General features: G+C 38.9%; 1 protein-coding gene across 42 annotated transcripts in view; it reads left to right on the forward strand.

Annotated features, from left to right (window-relative positions):
- Positions 1–23,822, forward strand: part of LOC114157924 (protein tyrosine phosphatase receptor type D) — a 455,035-nt gene that overhangs the window by 171,315 nt on the left and 259,898 nt on the right. For 41 of the 42 annotated variants that reach the window (XM_028039112.1, XM_028039111.1, XM_028039110.1 and 38 more), the window contains exons 5-7: positions 7,587–7,661; positions 12,999–13,112; positions 22,854–22,898. The gene's annotated coding sequence lies outside the window, so the exon portion shown is untranslated. The remainder of the gene's footprint in view (positions 1–7,586; positions 7,662–12,998; positions 13,113–22,853; positions 22,899–23,822) is intronic. The other variant, XM_028039105.1, reaches the window with a different exon arrangement.

The raw sequence follows: 23,822 nt of genomic DNA on the forward strand, positions 1-23,822 counted from the left end.
GTTCTCTTTTAATCCTGTTAGATAACTATTTTCCTCCCCTCCTCCTTCGGAGTCGTTTCTGTTCCTTTTCTCCTCCTCCACTTCCTCCTCCGCTTCCCACTGCCCACTCAGCAAACGGCGAGCCCTACTGTACGCTCACTGCCATGAGAATGGCCATAGTGTGCCTAAAGATGGAGGGTGGAGAGGGGGAACAAAAGAAGAGGTGAGGGTCTGAAAGCCAGAAGCGAGCGCGGGAGATGACAAACATGTGGAAATGCTGGTAGGAAGGTGTTGGAGAAATCTGCTGGTCGGTGCAGGCTCATTTGTTATGAGGAGGGATGAGTGTGGATGAGAGCCAGGACGGAGGCAAGTGAGTTGTGAAGTGGAGCCTGCACACAGCATCGTAGTTGAGATGTGCGGAGACTAGCAGAAGAAATGGAGTGCAAGGGGTGGAAGGATATTCAAAGTTGAATAAATAAAAGCTGGTATAGCTGTGCATTAGGGGGGAAAAAATGGTGTACTGACATTAAGGTGCATGTGTAACCTCAAGACAAAGCCGTCTTTTTGTTCCCCATTTCTGTACTCTTTCACAGCGTCTTATGAAAGGAGGATCATGTTTGAGCACAGTCGGCGTGTTTGTGATGCAATGTTTCAAACCTGCCTTGTAATCGCCGGGCAAACAAAATCACCAACCTCTCCATCAACACGCAACCAGAGCACACTTCTACCTCCATGAGGACTGTGTTTCACATAAGTTACCGTCACACCCCTGGAACCCTCTATCATTTACATGAAGACAATAACGAATGAGGCCGCTTCAGGGCCGTATCCTGGCACGGCGTTGTGCCTTCGCCGATCGGTGCAGCCACTTAGCGCAGGTGAGGAGGAGGGAGTCACGTTCCCGCAGCTCCTCTGTAAAGTCAAAAAAGTGGGTCACAAGCAGAACAAGGATGGGAAATTTGCTAGATCAATGGCACAGACTAGTGGTGAAGGTGTGAAACTGACAGGGAAGGAGAGCTTTGTCTGTGTCGAATGCAAGTCAGATTCAAAAATATCTCAAATTCTCCTTTTTATGCATATTTAAGCAGCACCTTCATCACCTTTTACTCACATAGGCTTCATACTCTGACTTGCACTCTGACCATCTGCTCTTTTCCACTTTCCCTAATAAATAAATGCAGTACAGAGAGAAGATAGTAGAGGCGGGAAGGATCTGCATGACCCAAAAAGATGCCCTGCATGTTCTCTGACTCAATAAATCAAAGGAGGAAAGAACAAGTCTGCCTCCATTTTTTTTTTGTCCTCAAAGGTGATAAATTTAATCCAGGTTTGGTAATGAGCAACCAAAGATTTCTGTTCCAATAAGCGGCTTTACAAGGGAGGAAAATCGTAGTGGAAACCCTGTAGTGGAAAATCTATTTCATTCTTTCCTCCCTTCTTGCACTTGTGAGGTTTGACATTCTTTGGGGAAACTGGACTGTTGTGCTTGAGAACAACAGTAACTGAAAATATGCAACAAAGACGACAAATGTTAATTTTGGATAATGAACGTGTTTCTAATTCAGAGGATTTGTAAGCCATATGAACATACAGTAAATCATAAAAACAACTTTAGGACATGTTGACAATTTGTCCACCACCAATTTCAATACATTTTATTGGGGTTTTATGTAACAAAATTACACAATGTGGGCCATGTTTGTGAAGTGGAAGAAAAATAAGTAATTTTCAACATTACAAATAGACATCTAAAAAGTAAAATGAGTATTTATAATTATAGAAAGTCTTTTGGGTTATGTCTCTACCAGCTTTACACGTCTAGACTCTAGACCAGGGTTATTAAACTCATTTTCATTTTTGGCCATATCAAGATCACGGATGTTCTCAACGAGCTGGTTGTGGCAGAACGTATTGATAAATCTCCCCATTAACAGACTGTTGAAACATTAATCAATAGAAGTCTCTGCGTTCAATGAACGATTATTGAAATTAAATGTCGGACACCTTTACACATTGATTTAATTTGCCGATAAACAGATAAAAATTGCAGCTTTGATTTGAATAATGCAATAGTATTACTATCTTGAAAATTAATACTTTAATGTTTGTGGTTATGTGACAAAATGCGTAAATATTTTTAGGAAGAACGCTTGTAAAAGCCACTGTATCCATTACTTATGGGTAGAGCCAAAGTCTGTTCTGCTTTGAGCAGTTTTTATTCAATAACTTCCCTTCTTTCTTCCACCTAATCTGAGCTGTAATAATACCCTTTATTGCAAATCAGCATTAGAGAGCCTTCTTAGGTTGACCTCAAATGAAAGGGGACTGGAGGATGTAGAGAGTGATCTCAGACTTGTTAGAAAGATGGGAAACCTTTTAAGGTAACTCAACCAGTCGTCTGATTGATGCGAGGTGACGCAGTGACGCGAAAGGTGGTCTTTTAAAAGGAGGATCAATGCTATCATTTTTTCCAAAGCTGAATGGGGAAAAGGATGGCATATAGAGGCGTAGAGTTTCATACCAGTGTCAAAAGAAAATGGAGACACCTTTCAGCATTTTTTCTACTTTACCTAATTCTTCCGCCTTCTTCTTAATGCCTTGACGTCTCCTCTTCTGTTTCCTCAGGCTTCATAGCTTTACCACTTCCTTTTTATTTTTTTCTGCTCCCCACTATGTGTCTTCCATACACCATCTCACCCAGCCCGGTCTTTGCCCTTACTGCATGCTTATCCTGTTTGTGTTGATTACATATTTGAATGATTAACATTATATGCACGGCGAGCAGATTATGATAGCCTTTGGGAAAGAGCAGTTTCTGCAAGTTTTCAGCCTGACGGAAAACACGACTGATAAGTAGGATTTAGTAGAAGAAGCGGAAAGATGGAGTACAAAGATCTCATCTGCGCTCAACTTTTTATCAGCCACAGTACTAATACATGTGTAATCCTTAGGATTTTTTGCTTTTAAAGGAGAACATAAAATTGACTGTTAATGGGAGGGTACACTGCCTCGAAAAAGTAAAATACATTTAAGGTTGTAGATCTGAGACAAAATGTCAAAAACTATTATTTTCCAAGGCATTGTCCATATAACATAGTAGGGATGCAGTAGCCAGTTTTTTTCAACTAAACTCCACATAAACACGACACATTTAGATTCAAATATATAGCTTAATGCCTGATGAGCACATTTTATTAATTTTACCCTACTTACCTAAGCACATGTATTCTGTTAACGTCAGCCTGACTATGCGTCAAAAACATCCAAACTTGCTTCCCCCTAAAGTGCATCTTTTTGCATAACGACTCTGAATATACACATGATGTAGCAGCACTTAAGTAATTCTGCAGATAGACGGGGGCTGAATTGGTACACACGCACAGAGAGGAGAACGTGAAAGGCATATCATTTTCCAAATGCTCATTTTTAGCTGCCGTGTTTTGGGCATGGTGCAGCCGAGCTGACGCGCTGAAACACAGAGTTTTTGACACAATGGTGTCATCGTCGAGGACTGTGATGTTCAGCTCACACAAGCAAAAGCGCTGCACCTGCTGGTAGCACACGAGCGCAGACAAACAAAGTGTTATCAAAAACTGCGTTGCAATTAGTGTCGTTGGGAGATGTTGCGAATCTTTATGACTCATATGGTATCTGCTAAGAAAGGCTGCCACAATCTGGAAACTGCAACGGCAGTGTCAATTTTTTTAGATGGGTAATAATAACATGAAAGTTTCTTCTCTTTGTACTCAGTGTTGGAGTATTAATTTCATCAGATAATTTAGAATAATCTGGGGTTAATGTGTAAAAAGTTACAGTTCCCAAACCACAGCTAATTACAATCTATCATCTCTATCACAAATGGATAGAGATAAAATAGTGGTCCAGAAAACTGTCTTTGTAAGGTCAGATACAAAAGGTCTCTGGGTGGATCAGTTGGTAGAGCACATGCACATTGTGCTGAAACTGTATTCCTCAACACAGTTGTCCTGGGTTCAATTCCCGGTCTCAGACCATTTCTTATACGTCTTTCCAATATTCTTTCTCCCCCATTTCCTGTCCATGCACTGTTAAGGAAAGCCCTCTAGAGCCAAAAAATATCTCAAAGAAAAATAAAAGTTTTGGCTAAAGAAAGTGGCCGTTCAGAGTGCTGTATTCAAGCATATTAGTGGAAGGTTGAATGGAAGGATAAATGAAGTAGAAAAAGTTTCACAAGCAGTAATTTATTCACATGATGTGAACTGCAGCTGAACTCATTCCTTTTAGAGCTACCAGACATCTATGAATAACATGAGCCAAACTGCTGCATTAGTTATGTTAAATCTTAAATGAACGACAAACATTGTCAGAAGTATCATACCTAGGATTAGAACAAAAAAGAAGATGGGACTGTTGCTCAGTTTTCCAAAGCCATCTTTTCAGATGAAAGTAAAGGTGACATTTCATTTGGAAATCAAGGTACCAGAGTCTGGAGGAAGGGGCATTGAATCTTCCACAGTCAGTGGTGATTTGGGGTGCCATGTCATCTGCTGGTGTTGGTCCACTGTGTTTCCAAAGTCCACAGTCAATACAGCCGTCAACCAGGAAATTTTTCTCTCTATGCTTCCTTTTGCTGACTAGCTTTAAGGAGAGGTTGATTTAATTTTCCAGCAAGTCTCGGCACCTGCCTTCACTGCCAAAAGTACCAAAAGCTTGTTGAATGACAATAGTAATGCTGTGCCTGATTGGCCAGCAAAACTATCCTGACGGTAACTTTAGAGAATCTATCGTGTATTGTCAAGAACAAGATAAGACACCAGAACCAACAAGCCAGATGACCTGAAATACAGGATTTCAGAAGGAATTAATTTTGGGGTTTCATTATCTTTATCTTCATTTATTCTGATAAATAAAAGCGTAAAATATTCACTTTGTGTAATGAATCTATATGAGTTTTACTTTATGAAATAAGTGATGAAAAATATTGAACTTTTTCAATTTTTTTTTTTGTTTTTTAAATGTACTTCTAGTTAGAAATTCCTCATGACAGTGCAAAATGTATTAAGCACTTCATCCATCAAGACAAGCAATCATGTTCTCTAAACTGATCAGGATAGGGAGGTAAATGCTAATTTTATTGTACTAAAATTTACCTTAGCATTCTGCAAGCTAGCATGACAGTGATAACATCACTCAAGAGTAACATTATAATAACTAGATTAGCATTAGCATCCTCAATCTGATCGAGCTAAAAAAATATGATGTGTTCTGACTGATGTAGTGTAAAACAGTAACATTTAAATAGTAACAGCATGCTATCCTACACGTAACAATGATAACATTAGCCTTTGCCTCCTCTACTCATGGTGGAGAATGTTAGCCTGTGTTAAATTTCCACTGCAACATACTAGTTACCAGTGAGAGAGTGAGAAACATGCATTGGATTTGTGAAACATGGATGTAATTTCAAGATAGGTGATAAATATTCATATGGTATGTGGACCAAAACTGTTCAGAGATATTTTGTGTGCTATTCAAAGGTGGTAGGGATTACACAACTTCAGTAAAGGGGTAACAGGTCAGTTTCACGTAGAAAGATGTTACCTCAGATTAACATGTTTACTCTGGTGTATCCTGACTGACACTTGACACATAATTATGTATCCCCACTGTGTTGAAGTAGAGTTGCAGAATGCAAAAACACTCAGTTCTAATAAAATTAGTAAATTAATGAGTGAACTATCTTGTGCAACATGATGTTATGAGCATTTCTGGGTATTTTATATTCTGTGGCATGCCTGAAAATTTACACAATGTACTCATGCATTAAGCACTAAACCAGCTGCAGTCGAACGTCATATTTACAGATTTGTAGAAAGAAGCTGTCTCAGTGTTAGTGTGCAGTGAATTACCACTCGATTATTACTATGTGAGATCTTCTAAACATTCAGGTGTGGCACTGAAAAAAAAAAGAAGCAAATAAGGCTTACATTTTATCCAATTGCTACCACTTGGCACCTGTTTAAGAGGTCGTGTGTAGACAGGTAATATCTTCACTTCCATCTCAACATTCTGGTGGTTTTACGAGTTGAGCCGCTGTCTCTGTTGGTTACTGTTCAGCGGAAGGTCATAAATGGACGATTTATGTCTGAAGTGCAGCCAGGAATGCTGATGGTACTGTCAGAGAGCAGAGATACTGTCTGGTCTGACTCATATTTAATGGAATCTGTAACGTCCACAACTCCATGTCCTAACTCATGCACTTCACGCTGTGTGCTCACACAGAGAGAGGGAGTTAACATCCTCCAGCTGAGCGGCGGATATTATATAGAACGGCATAATATGACGGATAAAGATAAGGCTGTAAATTGGCTCCCTTGTTGCACTAAAAGCAGTTTCTGCACTTTCAGCGTCTTGCATCACTTTCCAAATCTAATTTAAGTGCGGGGTCTACTGCCGGCGCCAAAATTAATCGTCATAGCAAGAGCGCAGAACACTTCATTAGCTCCCAGCGTTCCAGTGCAGTCTGCAAAGTATTACCTAAATCAAATGCATGAAATTAAACGCATGAACACAGTCTGACAATGTGATAACTATAACAGAGTTCATTAACGTAACAACAGCTAATACAATGCTACATCGATTAGCACCTACTCTCCCCTCTGTGTCTGGTATCTGGACTTCCACAAACCACCCTTGTTAAGATATGGGCATTTTAATTGCTGCAGACAGGGGTCCATTAGCATAGCTTCTTGGGTGGCTGTGGCCATGTTTCTCTAAATCATTAAGCTAATTATACGAGCTAATTAATCAGTATGCTTGGAATGAGGTGCAAGAGCGGGGCTGCTCTTTGTTGGCTTGCATAATGAAAGGAGACCACTTTTAGATGAGAAAACTGAGGAAAGGGAGGGAGCAGAGCAGAACTTTGATCTGCTAAGTAAACATATGATTTCGTGTTTTTTTTTTTTTTTTTTTTGCATATCAAGCACTCGAGCTACGAAGAGATAAACTTGAAAAGTAAGAAGGAATGTTCTGAAGGAAAAAAAAAACGCCTTATTGATGCAGAATATTGGAGATGGTCAGGAAGGGAGGTTTCTGACATCCAATAATTGGTGTCATTTTCATGCAAGATAACGCACAGACTGGGGAAATGTCAATCACTGGTGCAGCTGTGACATTCTAGAATGCGCTTTACTTCTCTCATCTTGGTTAGTTCGATGCTGGACTCCAAATAGCGAAAACAGGCATGGGCTGTACGTAGTTTTGACAAGGTTTCATGCACAGTTTACCACTTTCTCAAAAAGCTAAGGTTGTTCTTTAAAGCATGCTGTCACTGTCAAAAATTAATACATACATGAGAAATCATCCTACCAACCTTTCTTTATTTTAAGATGAAGGTTATGTCAGCACACGTTGCTGGAGCCCATTTTTAGCTGCTCTTATTATGCACAGTGGGGAAAATCAGTTTATGAAATGTGCTTACACACTTAAAAAGAATGTGCTGATAACAAAGCTGCGTGTGTGTGCGGTTTTCAATTAATGTTTATCCCTGCTTTTGTTTTTTGTTGTATAAAACATTACGATACCCTAACGCATAATAAATCCTCACCTCTTTGTCTTTTTGCTTCCAGGGAAATTCTGAGGAGTTCTTTTCTGTCTTCGCTCTTAGTCTGAGGCAGCAGTCGCAACCGTTTGTTCCAAACAGGGTAAGATCTACATTTATAATCCTGAAAGAAAAACAAAATAATAAAAAGATCATGAAGATTTTTTTTGTTTCCATTTCGCTTTTCCCACCAAACTTTTTCCAGTGCAACAACAGGCAAGAGCTAGTGCTGAAAACAATTGTAATTGTGGGCTTGTGGAGACTAGCAACTAGCAATAAATTAATAAATTAGGTAGCAACGAATTAAATGTTTGAAATTCACATATCTACTTGCAAAAGAAGTCCTACAGAATACACACTTTGTGTAGATAGTTTCTGTTCACTATGATTCTCAGCTAAAACTGACACTATGACATTGGAAAGAGCAATTGCTTCCTAGAAGTGACCTTTTTCGTAATGCATTGATTTGTCTGTTCTGATCAAAACAGTTCTATGCTTTTTTTTTTCTTTTTTTCTAAATAACATCTGCTCCGGCACAAATCCTGGTTTACAATGGAATCACTTTAGTTGTGGGGCGGGAGAGGGTAACTTCTATCGATGCATTTCTTCTAAACAAATATTTTTCTCTGAGTTCAAATATCAATATGCCAAACAATATGAAAAGGAAAAGGGTAAACAAGTGAAGCCAGAGAAATCAAATAAGGGGTCAGACAACTAAATGGTGTTAGTATGGATTAATGCACAGAAAGCATGCATGTCTGGACATGATCTATTGCTTAGTCACAGTAAATTGGTTTGCCTTTTGATATTTGATTTCTTGCAATAATTCACTTTGGTGAATAAAGTAAGTTTAATCTCTTTGTCTCAGTCAATAGTGTGATATAAAACCACAACTCGCATTTTATTCAGTCTTAGTTACAGATTTTATTGTTTTGCCGACTGAAAATATCAGAACAGCACGGATTAGAGAAGCTAAAGCATGCTAATGGTGCCCTCTGGAGTGCAGAAATCACTACTGCTGCTGGTGTTTGTTTGTCACCGAGAAGAGAATGCGCCCACTCACACCTCTCCCAACATTTTGCCTGAGGACTGACAGGTGCTGTCAGCAGTTTGTGGCAATTTGAGCACACATGCAAGCAAACACACACAGAGATGATTCCTGAGGAAAATCAGCAGTGAGCTCACCCGATTCGTGACCCAGAAGTGCCTCACACTCACCCTCGGTGTCAAAATAATTGTACCATTTACCGTGTGCAGTGTCACACATAAAGTACCACTTAACTCGCCACTCATTAGTTCACACAACCACAAAATGCTCCATATGCTCTCATAAATCAGCTCCTCTCAAAAATGTCTCATTATCATCGGCTTAACAGCGGTCTGGTCGGGATCATTAAAAGTGCAGTTCGTGTCCTCTGGAAGTCGAGTGAAGTTACCCACTATCACAGTGGTGTTTTTCAGATCAGTGAGCAGCGCTGCGGTTTCCCCCCCCCGAGGATTTGCGGGTGCAGCTGTAATTGGAGCGTTTGTGTTGCTGTGAGTTACTGTTCCCTGGGTAGAGGCCAGCACAGAGCAGAACATTCTTGTACACGTCCAAAGGATTTGCTGTGAACTTATCAAGTGCTCTTGCAGGGAAAGTAACGTGGAGATCGAATCATCGATGGACTGTTTCCCCTTTTTAAGACGAGGCTCTTTCTTTAATTCTCCTTCTTTCTCCCCCTGCCTTAAAATGTACAGGATTCCTTGTTTTCTGTTTCCCATGCAGTGCTGGGAACAAAAACTAATCCATCTTCCAGATTTTTTCTGGTCTGTTTTTATCACACTTACAGTATTTACATCAAAATATATGCGAAAAAGATAACGTGCAATTACAAAAGCAGTTTTCAATTGATTTCATTGTCATAGAGAGAAAAAACTGTCCACATTGACCCAAGAGCCGTTTTTAAAGAAAGTTATTAAGTTGCAATGATTTTTTGGGTCCAATTTCATTTGCTACACTCAGGCCAAATAACTTCCAATCCTGTACAATGAAGAATACAAACAGCTAGAGCTTGCATGCCAACATAAAGTAGACTGAAAGATAAAACAGTAGCACTTAAACTAATCTATGAAAGTATAAGGAAGGAGAGCCCATGAAACCACCTAAAATACTGCAGATGTCAGTATTATGTTAAGTCGACTTTTTTGAGCTTTAACACCATGTTATGTTACTCCCATGTTATGTTGCATCAAAAAAGCACCTGGAGTGCGCATTTTTGAGAAATCGTTTAATGTCGCAGGGCAAGTCACTCAGCTGTGCAAAATGCCTGGTTGGACCTAGTGCTGCCTTCAAGGTGCAGCTCCTCCTCAGAGCTGCAGTTTCCGCCTCACAGAGCATTCCTTTCCTCAGCGCCGCCTTGATTCAGCTCCACCAGCCAGCAGCACTTAGCAAACACCTGGTGGAAATGCACATCTGCTGAGCTCGTTGTACAAGCTACTTCTTAGTGCAACCCTGGTAAAAGTGTTGTTAAAGGGCTAATAGAGGAGAAATGTTGCGATGACTACCTGAAGGGAGAGTTTCAGAAAGAGTCGGCGATTTTAAAGAGACAGAGGCCCAAATTCAGGATGTTAAATATCGGACAATTTCTTCTATTATATATTTAATGTACAGTACAGACCAAAAGTTTGGACACACCTTTCTAATTCAATGGGTTTTCTTTATTTTCATGACTATTTATCAGGCAAGAAATCCCACTTATCAACCTGACAGGGCAACACCTATGAAGTGAAAACCATTTCAGGTGACTACCTCTTGAAGCTCATCAAGAAAATGCAGAGTGTGTGCAAAGCAGTAATCACAGCTAAAGGTTGCTACTTTGAAGAAACTAGAATATAAGGGGTATTTTCAGTTGTTTTACACTTTTTTGTTTAGTGCATATTTCCACATGTGTTATTCATAGTTTTGATGCCTTCGGTGTGAATCTACAATGTCAATAGTCATGCAAATAAAGGAAACTAATTGAATTAAAAGGTGTGTCCAAACTTTTGGTCTGTACTGTAGATCAAATATTTCATATTTGATATATGTAGCATTTTCATGACAAATGAAGGTGTAACAGTTTCTTGATTGTGCTATGAAATGACACAATGTGCCTGAAAAACACGTAGTACTGTCCCTTTAAAATCAGTGTTCTTCATTAAAACATTAGTAAGAAACTGAGCAAAATGGGGTCCATGCAGATTCAAAGTGAAAAAGTCCACTGATCAACATTTCCAGAAAACCATTTAACTGATCCCATGTATTCTGGGAAAATATTTTGTGACCTGAAGAAACAAAACTGCAACATTTTAGAACGTGTTGGTCTTGTTATATCTGCAGAAGAAAATTCTGGAAAACGTCCAGCATAGTGGCGTTGGTGTGATGAGCTCAAGATGGCAGGCTGCTTCAGTTTCTGGACAGCCTGCTGTAACTGATGGTTGTAACTGTTCTCTTTCAGAAAATCCTGAAAGAGAACAAATGTAACTTTGAGTTGTACTTAAACAGAGTGTTTGTGCTTAAAACCTTTCCACTGTGACAGGATTAAAACAACTGCAAAAGTAGGTTAAAATGATTTCAAAAACCTATTTCCAATTCAGTTACCAAGAGTGGCACAACTCATTAGGGGTGAATTACTTCTCCACAAAGGGTCAGGTTGGTTTGAATGGCTTCTTCCATTAATACATAAAATCATATTTTTGCATTGATTCAGGTTAACTGTCTGACATAATAATTTGTTTGATTGCATAAAACATTGTAACTGTGATTTAAAAAACAAACAAACTCAGAAACTCTCCTCCACAGCCTTGAGCTGTGCTCATTTTGAAGAATTGATTGGAGTCGTGATGGTAAAGTGATTTAAAGAAAATATGACAGCAAAAATATAACTTTGGTGGAAAGGCAAAAAACCCTCTAAGTGCAGTCAAGTGAGTTTGACTAACTTTATAAAGCATAAAGTAAATGACAGAGGTAGGCTCGTCAGAGAAGCTCAGTCTGTTGGGAGTGGCATTTGAATGGTCTCTCGGAAAAGCATTGAGGCATTAAATTTAAATTGACTGAGCAGCTTCTTTGCAAAGACTTGAAAACACTTCATAAGTGATGGTTTTAGTGCATTTTTACTTTGAATGTGCATCCATCTACCTGTCACATGCACTCGTGCTATAAAAAACTGAACCCGTAGCAGTTTAGGGGGAAAAAAAAATAATTATACTCCCCAACCCTATGGAGAAAAGTCTATCAATGCTATTAAAGCGACAACTGTCATGAAAAGATATATTGAAATCATGTATCGTACTGATCTAAATGTCTTTCCACTAGTGAAGGCATAAATGAAGTCATGAATTAGCCTATAATAGCATCCAAACTTCTATGAGGTGTGACCTAACTGACCACTGGTCCATCCCGCTCCCTTGTAAGGTTAGAGCACCTGATATAATTGTGTCTCCACACTTCTTAGATTTGATGTATTGCTTCATGGCGGGCGTTGTGTCCATTTGAGAATGTGTATGCACAACCGGGCCTGTGTTGTGGGGCAGCCCTTGTACAGCCGGCTGGGATGATTTATTATATGCCTTGGAGGGATTTTTACTTTCATGAGGTCACGACTGGCATGTCAGCCAAGCATGGTAAACAGTTATTTTTATTTTTTTTTTGGGAGAGTGGGGGAGCTTCTGACAATGGGGAAGCACGCCAAAACAGCAAAAACAAGTTCCACCTTTCTACAACTATCAACATCCAGCTACTTATGAAAATAAAACCCCCATCCAAAAATGCAATCCGCTTCAGTTAGTTCTGTTTTGTAATTTATACACTTCTGTTTCGCAGCAAAAACATCTAAATATATAAAATTAAGTTTAGTCTGGAGTAAATTAAAGTCAACATCAATTACCATACAAAACAAAAAATAATATATATATATACTATTTAACTTTTTTCCCTATGCATTTTACAATAGAGAGAGTTTCAGTTGACTTTTTAAGGCCAGTTTGTATGGAGATATTTATCTCTCTAAGTTCAGTCCATCACTTCAAACCATTGACTTAGCAGCTCACCCTCATGTGGAGCCACTGAAGAACAGCAGCTCTCTTTGGGGAAAAAGAGACCTCCTATAAATCCTTATTCAGGGTTGAAAGAAAAGAAAAATGCAGAGTACTGAGCAAGTGAGTACTTTTTGTAGAAGATAAAAACCAGACGTACATGGAGTTGCTCCATGTTGGAGCAGTAGCTTTGATCAAGAGAAACACAGTTAAACCCTCAAGCACTGGAGTAATACTCGATTTCCACTATGCAGGCAGTCACGAATGCTAGTTTTAAAGAGAAGTTGCTTCTGATAGAACACCACAAGCTCATGCAAAAAGTTTTAAAAGTTTCTCCAAAGGTATATGAAGCCAGAACTGATCACACCGACTTGTCCTTCTCTCCTAGGTGGGGGCAAAGGGAGCTTTAGTTGCAGCGGTGTGTCGGCGAGGTCGGCCTGCAGCAGCAGGGGCAGCATGGTGGCACCTGCATGAGCCCGACGGAGAAGCCTAGATTCTCTTGGTGAGTTTGTGTTCTTTCAAATAAATGAAACCAGAATGTCATCAGGACAGCTGATTGCAACACTGATTTTAAATTAAATGTTAAAACAAAAGCATCATTATATATTTGAAGACAACACTTTAGATGAGAGTTCTAAAATCAACCATTGTTTGTTGGATAACAAAGAAGCTTTTGATTAAATTACATAATTCTTCCCCATCTGATTTCACTAATCAGGGAGAGGGCGATAATCTGACGAACAAGATTATCACAATCATAATTTGCAGCTATGTATTCATAATATATTTTGTGATTTTCATGCAGTGTTTTTTATGGTAATATGGTAAGCTTAAAATCACAATCATAATTGATATTGGATCTAAAAAGAGTACTATTGGCACAGAGTGAATAAAAACTGAGTTACATTTATCAACCAAAGAAAAAAATATTTTATGAGATAAAAAAATAGTATTTTTTTTAATGATTGTGGTTCAGAATGATTTTTCTACCCATGAAAAATGTTTGCTTTTCATGGGTTACATCCTTAAACTATATTCACAATACTAATAACATATTTGAAGTTCAAAAATAGCAGTCGTTGCTGAAAAAATTACTGATGGTGACTAAGATTATGTTTATAAATAATGGAAGCAGGGCCCATTATTTCTGCTGTTATCAAAAGATCAGGATATACAACTTCAAAGATCAGCCAATTGCATCAATTTGTTGGCTTAGCAGCATTTCCTCATGCTGGGCCTGCATGTGGCAATTCTACGAGGCCGCTATTAAGTCACAATGAGGAGGCAGGGCGGGCGAAGTGTCTTAGTCAAGTGATATGGACGGAACTGGCCTTGGACCAGCAACCCACCGTTTAAAGGCTGAACCACTGCGTCCCAGGGGGAAGAAAGTAAATGAGAATAATGGCAGAAATAACTCCACTAATGGCCTTGCCTAAGAAAGAAAAACTTGTACAGCTGTACTTTCTATGGAAAAAAAAAGGAGTAAGAAAATACACTCAGTGCTACCAATAGGTGTTTCACTGGCCGTATCAAGAAACGAGACAGGCCAAAAAAACTATGATGAGTTCTTTCTATTAAAAAGAAAAACAAGGAGTACAAAAGGTTTTTGGCAGCATTAACTACTTTGTCCAGTTAATGGACAAAAACAAACGGGATCTGGCAAAGAAAAACAGGTAAACACAGAAGTATTGAGGGAGAATGTACATAGTAATAAATATATCAATAATTACTAATCAGCTGATTTTCCCAAGAAAACATCAGGAATTGTGTTTATCTTGTGAAAAAGAGGCAAACAGAAAAAAACATAATTAAGGCAAAGAATAAAGAAAAAAAACATAAGGGGAAGAAAAACAAACACAAACAGAATCCTGGGAAATATCGGAGTATATTTTGGCCACCGTCCTTCAGTGTCAAACATTCTACGAACAGGATTCAACAAATAAATGACATTTAAACGAACTTTTGATTGTGGGGATTGGAAAAGTAACCCTAGTGAGCAGTAATGTGATCAGTTTCAAATTCTTGGTGTTATTTCCTCAAATTTAACCAAGGCACTGAACATTAATATGTGCTCAGAGGGAAGATACACCCTGACCTGAGCCCCTCGCGGTGATGTAGCTGAGGAAATACATTCGGCCTGGTCATAAATATTGCACTGTGAGTACACGGAGGGCTTTTGGGTCTATGAATTATTACGTAGTCCAATGGCTCTGCGCCAGCCACAGAGTGTATCTCGCTCAGCTTTCGCTCGGCAGTAAGCTGCGACTGGGGAATTGTGGTTATAGGCCCAGCACATATAACTGCCAATGATACCGGGAATCCATCACGGTCATCCCACATGTTGTGGTGTGTGCTACCACATGAGCAGACACAGAAACAGTTAGTCTGAAAACAAACAAAACAATAAAAGCAAAGTAGGAAATGCTGCCGTTCTTCTGTATTTTCAGAGTAGCAAGTCGAAATGGATCTATTTGATCTACGTCAATGCACCAAGTATGTGGAATTAGCCCACCTTTTTGGGTCTTTCTACTAATTTGGTTTTCACATGCATGAGATAACTTTATGCTCTGTTGAGTTACAGGATTGACAGTTAAACGTACCTGATTATGCCAACACAATGCGAGCAAAAGGAGATCAAAATAAGCATCTAAATGGAGGAAAGAGAGACTTCTGCTCGACGCGCTGTGTTCAGACTGAAAAAAAAAATACGTGGCAGGTTGGGCTCTTCTGGTGATTAGCAAAAAAAGAGAAGCATAATCTCCAGACTGCTGACACATTTCTTTTGAACAGCGCCTGTCTGAAAAAGGCAGATATGCTTAAAAAGAAAGAGAGAGAAAATGGATGAAATCTGTGTCAGGTCAGATAGTAGCCAGCAGCTTTCCGGAATAAGTCTGTGCTAAGCCACAAACACACAGGATTAGGAGCTGAAGTACTGGCCGCGAAAAAAAAAAGGAGGACAATATTAAATGATTAGTGACAACGTAAGATAACCTTTAAATTACTTGGTTAAATACAGTCTACAGTGTGCGCTCTATGAATATGAAAGAGTGAAGTTGTTGAAGAATGTGCGCTGGAAGCGATTCCTGAAAAACGTAGTTCTTTAAATTATGTCTCTAATGCGAAGAGGAAGCAGCTTTGTGATCAGAGGAGCTAAGTAGTGGTGGAAGAGGATTTAAGTCTCGTACACAGTTAATGGTTGTTAGTAGCATACTTGTTTATTTTATTATTCATGTAATTGGTCAAGTTTGTGTTCAAATGCATTGGATAAGGTTGTTTTATATACTGGCAAAGACATATATGCCCTGCGAAAATATTTACTCCCACTGAACTTCCACATTTTGTCACATTACAGCCTATACTTGAATCGGATTTCATACAACAAACCCACACAAAATAACCCACACCTGTACTTGAACCATTATTAGTGTAGTAGAAGAACTACATTGATAAAAGGAAGTTAAAAGAAGATCCATTTGCACTTTAACAAAGTCATGTCAGAGTGGGGAACTTCGATCAAAGTTGAACTATTTTTACGTAGCTTGTGAAACACATTGTGTGCCAGAAAGCTAATGTAGGACGTCAAGTTAAAAAAAATATTCCAGCAATTGTGGCAACATCATATTGTGGGGACCTTTTCCTTCAACAGGAGCAGAAAATTTGGTCAGAGTTGAATGGAGGATGAACGGTGCTGAACTGTTTGCTACTGTAACTTGATAAAGTATGAAAATGTAGAGGAGCTGTGATTGTAAAAACAAACACAAAACCACAGACAATTTAAAAAAGGTTGGTTTGCAAATGTGCAAATAAAAAAACAAACAAAACTAAAAAAACTAAACAGGAGCAAATGTCTGAAATGTTCAACAAATTACTTCAGTTCTGATTCAGAGAATCTGCCATTATATGGCATTAAATAACCACAAGATGGCGCTACACTTCATCGTTTCCCTTAGAAACAACTTAACTCTTGATGCGAACAACTGAAGCATATTGACTGACATGGCATTAACACTGGCTTCCATTCACTTTGCTCCGACAAGCTTTATCCATACTTGCAAGGCAAACTTTAACATATTTAGTCTCCATGAACTGATTATGGATCACAGAATAGGCACATCCTGATTCCTTTTCAAGTTTAGTCATTTAATGATAGACAAGACCTTACATTTCCTATTCAAACACAATCGTTGCTTGCATGTACTGCAAATAGGGGGTCATAATATAAAAGCATAGACTGAAATTACAGTTGAAACCAGTAGATGGCAGTCTGTCTACACAGAACCCTCCAAAAGATTTTGTCTTCTGACTTGGCCTTCCTTCCTCAGCAAAAGTTCCTGAGTGGCACCATCTTTGTGGAGTATGATGTAAATTAACCCTGGAAAGAAACATTTATTGATGCTGTAAGAAAGTACAAGAGAACAGATGTGTGAAAAAGATTTGAATAACAGCTGCACGCACATAAACTCTTCTTGTGTGTTTTCCCCCCCCCCCCTCCTTTCTCTCTTATTTCTTTCTTAGATCTCTCATGCTTCATCTCTCACACTTTTACTAAGCCAAATGGCATCACAACTCACCATTTGTGCACGCATGCACACCTCCCCGCCATCTGTGTGTGCAGCGGCCCGTGTCCCTTGCACTGGGAGCGGTCAGAGAGCACGAGAGTGAAAGAGAAAGTGTCTCCCGGCTCTCCGGCGCTCTCCAGTTGTCCCCCCCTTGCGCCGTTGCCTGTCAAACGGCCACGCGACAACATCGCCCTCGTCTTTCCCCGCCATCCTGTCACCTGCGCACTCCACAGTCACGAAAGCGCATTTCGGCTTTGTTCATTAACTACACTCGCAAATGTTGGAACTCGGCGGGGGGGGGGAGGGGGAGATAAACAAGCGCCAATGGTTAATTTATTAAAAGTCTCAGTGCCACAGATGGCACAATTACAGCCTCTATTTCTTCACCAGGCGGACTTATTTAGCTGAAAACACAGCGCACAGAGAGTGGATATTATCTGTCAATATTACCTCTGCCTGAGATGTAGAGAAGCAAAGTGATTTTCTCTGCATGGGTCTTCATTGTATCTAACAGCGCGAGTTTATTGTCTCTGTGAAAACAAAACACATAAAGTCAGACACCGCAGTGCTTTCACCTAAAGGTGATTAAAATCAGCAGTGAAATTGGGGATGGTTATTATCTCAAGCTGGACAAAATGTTCAGGGTTTTAAAAAAACATCTGTGCATGCAGCTTCTGCAGCTTTCACCTCTTTCCCAGCGTCCTCCTCCGTGTAGACGGCAAACGAGTGCAGTCATAAGAGCCATTTTCAGCTGAAGTGATAAGAAATAGCAGCAATCAGCAAGGGGTCCGGAAGCTGCCTATGCCCGTTCTAGTATGTGTTTGTGCTTATGTATTTGTAAAAATTGACGACAAAAAAAAAAGATTTGTTGGAATTGTTACTTAACAGGTGAATGAATGTGAGTTATTATGGAATGACTTGGGAGTCAGAAAAGGACTCAGGTTCTGCAACAATGTAAAGAAATGAAAGGATAATTGCAACAATTTTGTTCTGGCTTGAAAACTGAAAAAGAAAAAAAAAAAGTGGAAGAATTTTCTATGTAGAGCCAAAGTATTCTAATGCAACCAGCTTGTTCCTGAGCCACTAATCCTGTATTAATAACTGAATTTGCACAACGGCAGATACATTCAGCCATTTTTCCCCCATAGGTATATACAAAAACACAGCTATTACTGCAAACTGAAAGAAAATAGTTTGAATGTCATAATGACTCAGCATGTTTTGGAACCTTATTTTCTTGCGATGGTAGGAACAAGCTCTGGTTCATTTCAGCTAACATGTGGAAGTTTCTTAAAGGTTTAAGCTTCAGCATTAATATGCAGTCCATGCTGAAGGTGGAAAGAAAGCAGGATTAACAAAATGGGGCCTCAATTATGGTTAAATCTATTATACGTATTTAAACTGTACTTGTTTATAATACTTTGACAATCAGATGTTTTTTTTACCCTTCCTTGAAATACAAAATAGTAGCAAGAGCACAGCAATACTTTCTAATAATTGTTCTATCACTGTTCCCACCCTTATCTTAGTCTGTTGGTAATATTGCTCTTTGAGTTGTCTAGCATCCTAGCATAATAACTTGAACATGTTAGTAAGATTAGTCTTACTATGCTAATGTTAGCTTTATCTTGCTAACATTAGTGTTACATGCTCAGTGCTTACCTGAATATTTTAACTGTAGTCTTATATGGCAGCAGTCCATCTAACAGTTAATGTGCCTGCTGCAAAACAACAATTACCCACAAAAACCTGTTAAGTATCTCAGACCAAACAACTATTTCTATTATTTTTTATTGTAGCAAATGTTTAAATAGAAAACATAAATAAAATATCTGGGGAATTTCTGGTGCTTGGGCTAACATTCTTAGCGTTAGGATGCGGAGGTTAGCATGGCTTTCTCAAGTATATATTGAAGCCTATCGTTAGCCTTCCATAAGCTGTTAGTCTTGGTGTGCTAAAACTATTTAATTAACATCCTTTCTTTAGCCTTAGCATGCCTCCATTTGCGGATGTTAATTTGGTCATAATATGCCAGTCTCATACCTAAAATGTTAATGTTATTCTTAGCTTAATAATAATAATACTAATAGTAATACTAACATATTTATATTAACATATAAATAAAGAATTATTTATATGCTGAACTTACGTTTTGCCTAATACATATAGCCTGAATGTCCCAACTTTATTCTTAACATCCTAATGTTTGCCTTAATGTGTCACAGCAGCTCATCGTCTTTAATAATTGAGGTAATGTACTCAACATCTGAATAGCAGGCCTCATTAATGCCTGAGTCACTGTACGAATGGCCAATTTGACAGTTTGACAAAAGATTGTGTTATCCCTTCTCATTAACTGGTTTGGCGAAAAATAAGCTGGGTAACAAACAATGTTGTGTTTAGCCTGTTGTAAAAAGAGGTTGCAACTCAGGCCCATTGAGGTAGCATAATGCTGATGATTATGACAACCAGGCGCAGGGGAGTTATAGAAAGATGCTGAGTTATGGACTGGTGGGAAGGATGCCCAGAACTAAAGAGTCTCACCAATTAAGAAGCAGTTTGACTGAATGCAAAGTCCCCCAGACTTAATCGGCATTACATGACAAAAATATATGTTACGTCACTGAAAACAAACAGCAATGTTTTTTTGGGGGGGACTTCTTAAAAAAGAGCCTACTTAAAAAAAAATGTCATACTGAATTACATGTTTGAAGTGTTTTGTTGCGTTGATAGGCAATTCATCACTTCACTAGGTGTCTCCAGGCTTTTAGTTTAATTCACAGTACTTTTTGTAAAATACTGTCTGCAATCTGTTCTGTTCATTCTACTCCTCTTTGTGTAAAAAAAAAAAAATCATTCATTCATATTGATTGCCAGCCATAATAATATAATCAGACGTAAAGCCTGACAAGGCTGGCTGCTCCGATAGATCAGAGCTGCTGACAGTAGAACTATGCACAGGTCATAAACCCTCACCTTCCCCGTTTGACCCTCACATCCATTTGCCTCTGTCCAATATGAATGCAAATAACTCTGGGTTTTTGGTGACATGTTTATGGTTATATCTGTATCTCCCCCTCGCTCTGCCTAAAGTGCTGATGTTACTGGGATCTAAAAAGGTAACCTATTGCTCACCGGTGGTCAGCCCCTGCTCACGCTCATGCAGCCTCCCCCCCCAAACCATAAACGAAAGCATCAGAGCATGCCCATGCTTGCACACATACAGTATGCATGCCTACATGTCCTCTACCCCAGTCACTTCTGTATGCATTGAGCTGATAAGTACCGCAGTTCATTTTCTCCATGGCAAAGCACAGTAAAAAAAAAAAAAAAATGAAGAAAAAAAAAAAACTCTGGAGTAATAATTGCTTGGAGTGGGGTTGGGGTTGTTGGTTTTCTGTGAGGGTGCAGGGAGGGAGGGACAATACGAGCTTGGTTAAATATGCTTGATTGCCTCCTAAGCTTCGGTGCTGTGTAATGAAATATGGCTGCTGCAGACAGAGGCTCCCTTTGCGATAGCTTTCTTGTCACTTTCTTCCTTGCCTTCTCTGATTTTTCTTTTCTTTTTTTTCTCTCCGTTGCACCTTTTCCCTCTTATGTCCTGGCATTTTCATCTTTGGCCGACTGAGTCCCTCAAAGCGTTTGTTGCCATTGAACAGTTATCTCTGCTATAATGTAATAATTATGGAGGCCAAATCCAGCCTAATTGAGTATTCCTTACCTCATCGAAACGACTACTGCCTTATTATTACGTTCTTCAATTTAATTTGCAAATTTATTAGCATGACAGACCGCATTCAAAAGCACTGTGATAGTAAAGAACTCAACCAAACAAGGGAGGTCAGACTGGAAGGGCCAGAAAGCAGCCATATCCTTACCCGGTTAATTATAGGCATCTACATATTAGAGAGGGGAAGATGATGGTATAAATATTAAAACAGCTTGTTGGCAATGTGGAAACCCTCTGACCATTACCTGACTTAGCCTTAGGGAGCAACAACCAATTCATTCTGTTGTATAAAAAGCCTCAAAACGAACAAAATAAGATCTATCTTCAATTATCTTTGTCAGTTTTGAAACATCTATGATATGGAGTTAGAAACTCATGTTGGTGGGTAAACTTCGACGTAATAACACAAATCATTGGACATAAGATTATTATATTAAAGAGAAACGGCAATGAATCAACTAATGTGTAGTTTTAAAACCCACTGTTATATCAGTGACTTTCTTACGACAAAAAAATGTGTTTTATTGAAGAGCGTAGTCTGATTAGCTGTTAGCTGTTCTTCTTCAAGAGAATGCCTTACTCCCCCACTCGGAATCACTTCAGAAAATATTAGACTGCTGCATATAAGATCCTCACATGGGAAAGAGCTATAAATCATAGACAAATACATGCAGCAACAGATGGGTTTACTCATGTTTATGTGTCAATTATCTTATTGGTCTCATTAATAAAACATATTTTTCTTCAGTCTCAAATCTATCAATCAGTCTTAAGGGTAAATTACATTACTTAATCATTAAGCTTTGGTAGCATATTTTATAGAAAGTAACGAGATGGATGCATCATAAAATCATATCTGCTCTCAGAACCACAATATTAACACCACAAATGAAATTGAATCATTGTATTGTATCCCGGTTCCCTAACAGAATCGATAATTAAATTATTACTAATTACGTGAATATTTAGGCTTAAGCAAAGATTAAGTAAAGAAACTGGGTCACACTTTGACGGGTTGTGAATAAGACTGTCATGACACCATCATAAACATGACATAACACCTGTCATGTACATGAGTAAGTCTTCATGAATATTTCTGACTGTTGTCATAAAGTGTCATTCGGTAAATCATGACACTTTTAATACAAAGTTGACATTATTCAAAATGTCTTCGTTATGACAACGTGACATTAACCAAGAAATCATGATCTGACATAAATTTGTTATAAAAGTATTACTGATTAAACTTTAGCTTTAATAACATAAAGCTGCATAACTTTTAAAGTTTAATCAGTAATACTTTTATAACAAATTAATGTTGTTGTCTGCTATTCTTGTGGAATCACTATTAGCACTGAATACTGTTTAATTTAATACTGTTTATTTGTGCTTGTTGCACCTCTTTACTTTATAGCTCAAGCATAACTGCCCCGACTAAGTGAATAAAGTCTTAATGTAGAAATTATCTCCAGTGTGGAAAACTGAATTAACATTGTATTTTCAGTTATTTGTAAGCATAAACCAACAGGGTGCCCTCACCATTCATTGCCTTCCCTGATTGTAAATTGTACCATCAAAGCAGCATTGTCTCATCTTGAAAAATAGTGTAGTTGTAAAAATCCAACGTTTTATTTCTGTACATTAAGAGAAGAAAAATATCTCACAAATTTGTTTTATACCAATTATCACTTGTTCCACACTTATTAGTACCTCTAATAATTCACAATAATTACATACAATTTAGGTATTTCTTTAATTTATGAATAGATTCTAGAGTGCAGAAAGTGTTACCTCGGGAAATTAAAATAATAGATTTGTTTATCCCCTGTTCAAAATAGGAAGAACAAGAGAACAATCATTTTGAAGACTATGCGGTCTTATTTTATTTTTTCTTTTAGAAAGTCTGAATAGGACTTTAATTCCTGCTCCTCTTTGTCTCTTCTCGTTGATGCAGTTCTCTTTCCTGAGATGTCAACCACAGGATGAGGCCTGAGGCCAGGTGAGGACCTGGGATAACCCCGACTCGTTGTTTTGATCTGTTTGCGTACATTTCCCGCCATTCTTCTGAGGGTGTTCACTGCTGCTTCCTATTAGCGTCAGCTGAGGATTTAGGCTGATCTCGTCTGCGAGTATCCATCTTTGTTATAAAGAGGAATTGCCCATCTCGAGTGCCAAGACAACCCAGAGAATATGTCAAGTGATATCCAATCAAGAGCTGAGCTAAGTCTCTCGACTTGAGCTCGATCCCTCCCTGACCTGCAGCTGTGTAAGGGGGGCAGTGGGCGTAGGGGGCTCAGAAGGGGGTGGCAGGAGGAGGCTATATCTGGCAACCTAAACCTTTTTAAAGTGACTGAGGGAGTGAGGGAGACTGACTGGCACTGATGGGACCGGACCGGGATTGTGCGATGCCGGCGTGCCGCGGCGCGCTCAGGCCTCAGAAAGCTTGATTGATAGAGTGTGATGAGACTGTCACAGAGCAAGGAGATAGGCTAGATGGAGGGAGGGAAGTGGGTTGACCAGCGGAGGGAGATAGGGGGAAATAAATTTGAGAACACGTGAAGGATGAAGTGGGGGAATGAAGTGGCTGGATGGAATGTGTTTCGGACACATGAAGGATGGGGAGGTGGGAGGCTTGGAGAGGGGGAGGCGACTCAGTGAGATACTGAGAGGCTGAAGGCTTCACTTAGATGTCACTTAGATCTGGCTTGAACCAATTCAGCAACTATGATGGTGAATGTATATATATATATATATATATATATATATAAATAGCTCAAAAATGTTGAAATAGGTAGATTTATTTTAATACACTTTGCTAAGCATATCTTTTATTCATTAAGTTATAATGGTGAAAATTTGCTTAAGCTCAGAAAGTGAATATGATATTCTTAAAATACACTGTCTGGCCAAAAAGAGGCCACAT

Source organism: Xiphophorus couchianus, chromosome 14 (genome assembly GCF_001444195.1).
Source record: "Xiphophorus couchianus chromosome 14, X_couchianus-1.0, whole genome shotgun sequence".
NCBI lineage: Eukaryota > Metazoa > Chordata > Actinopteri > Cyprinodontiformes > Poeciliidae > Xiphophorus > Xiphophorus couchianus.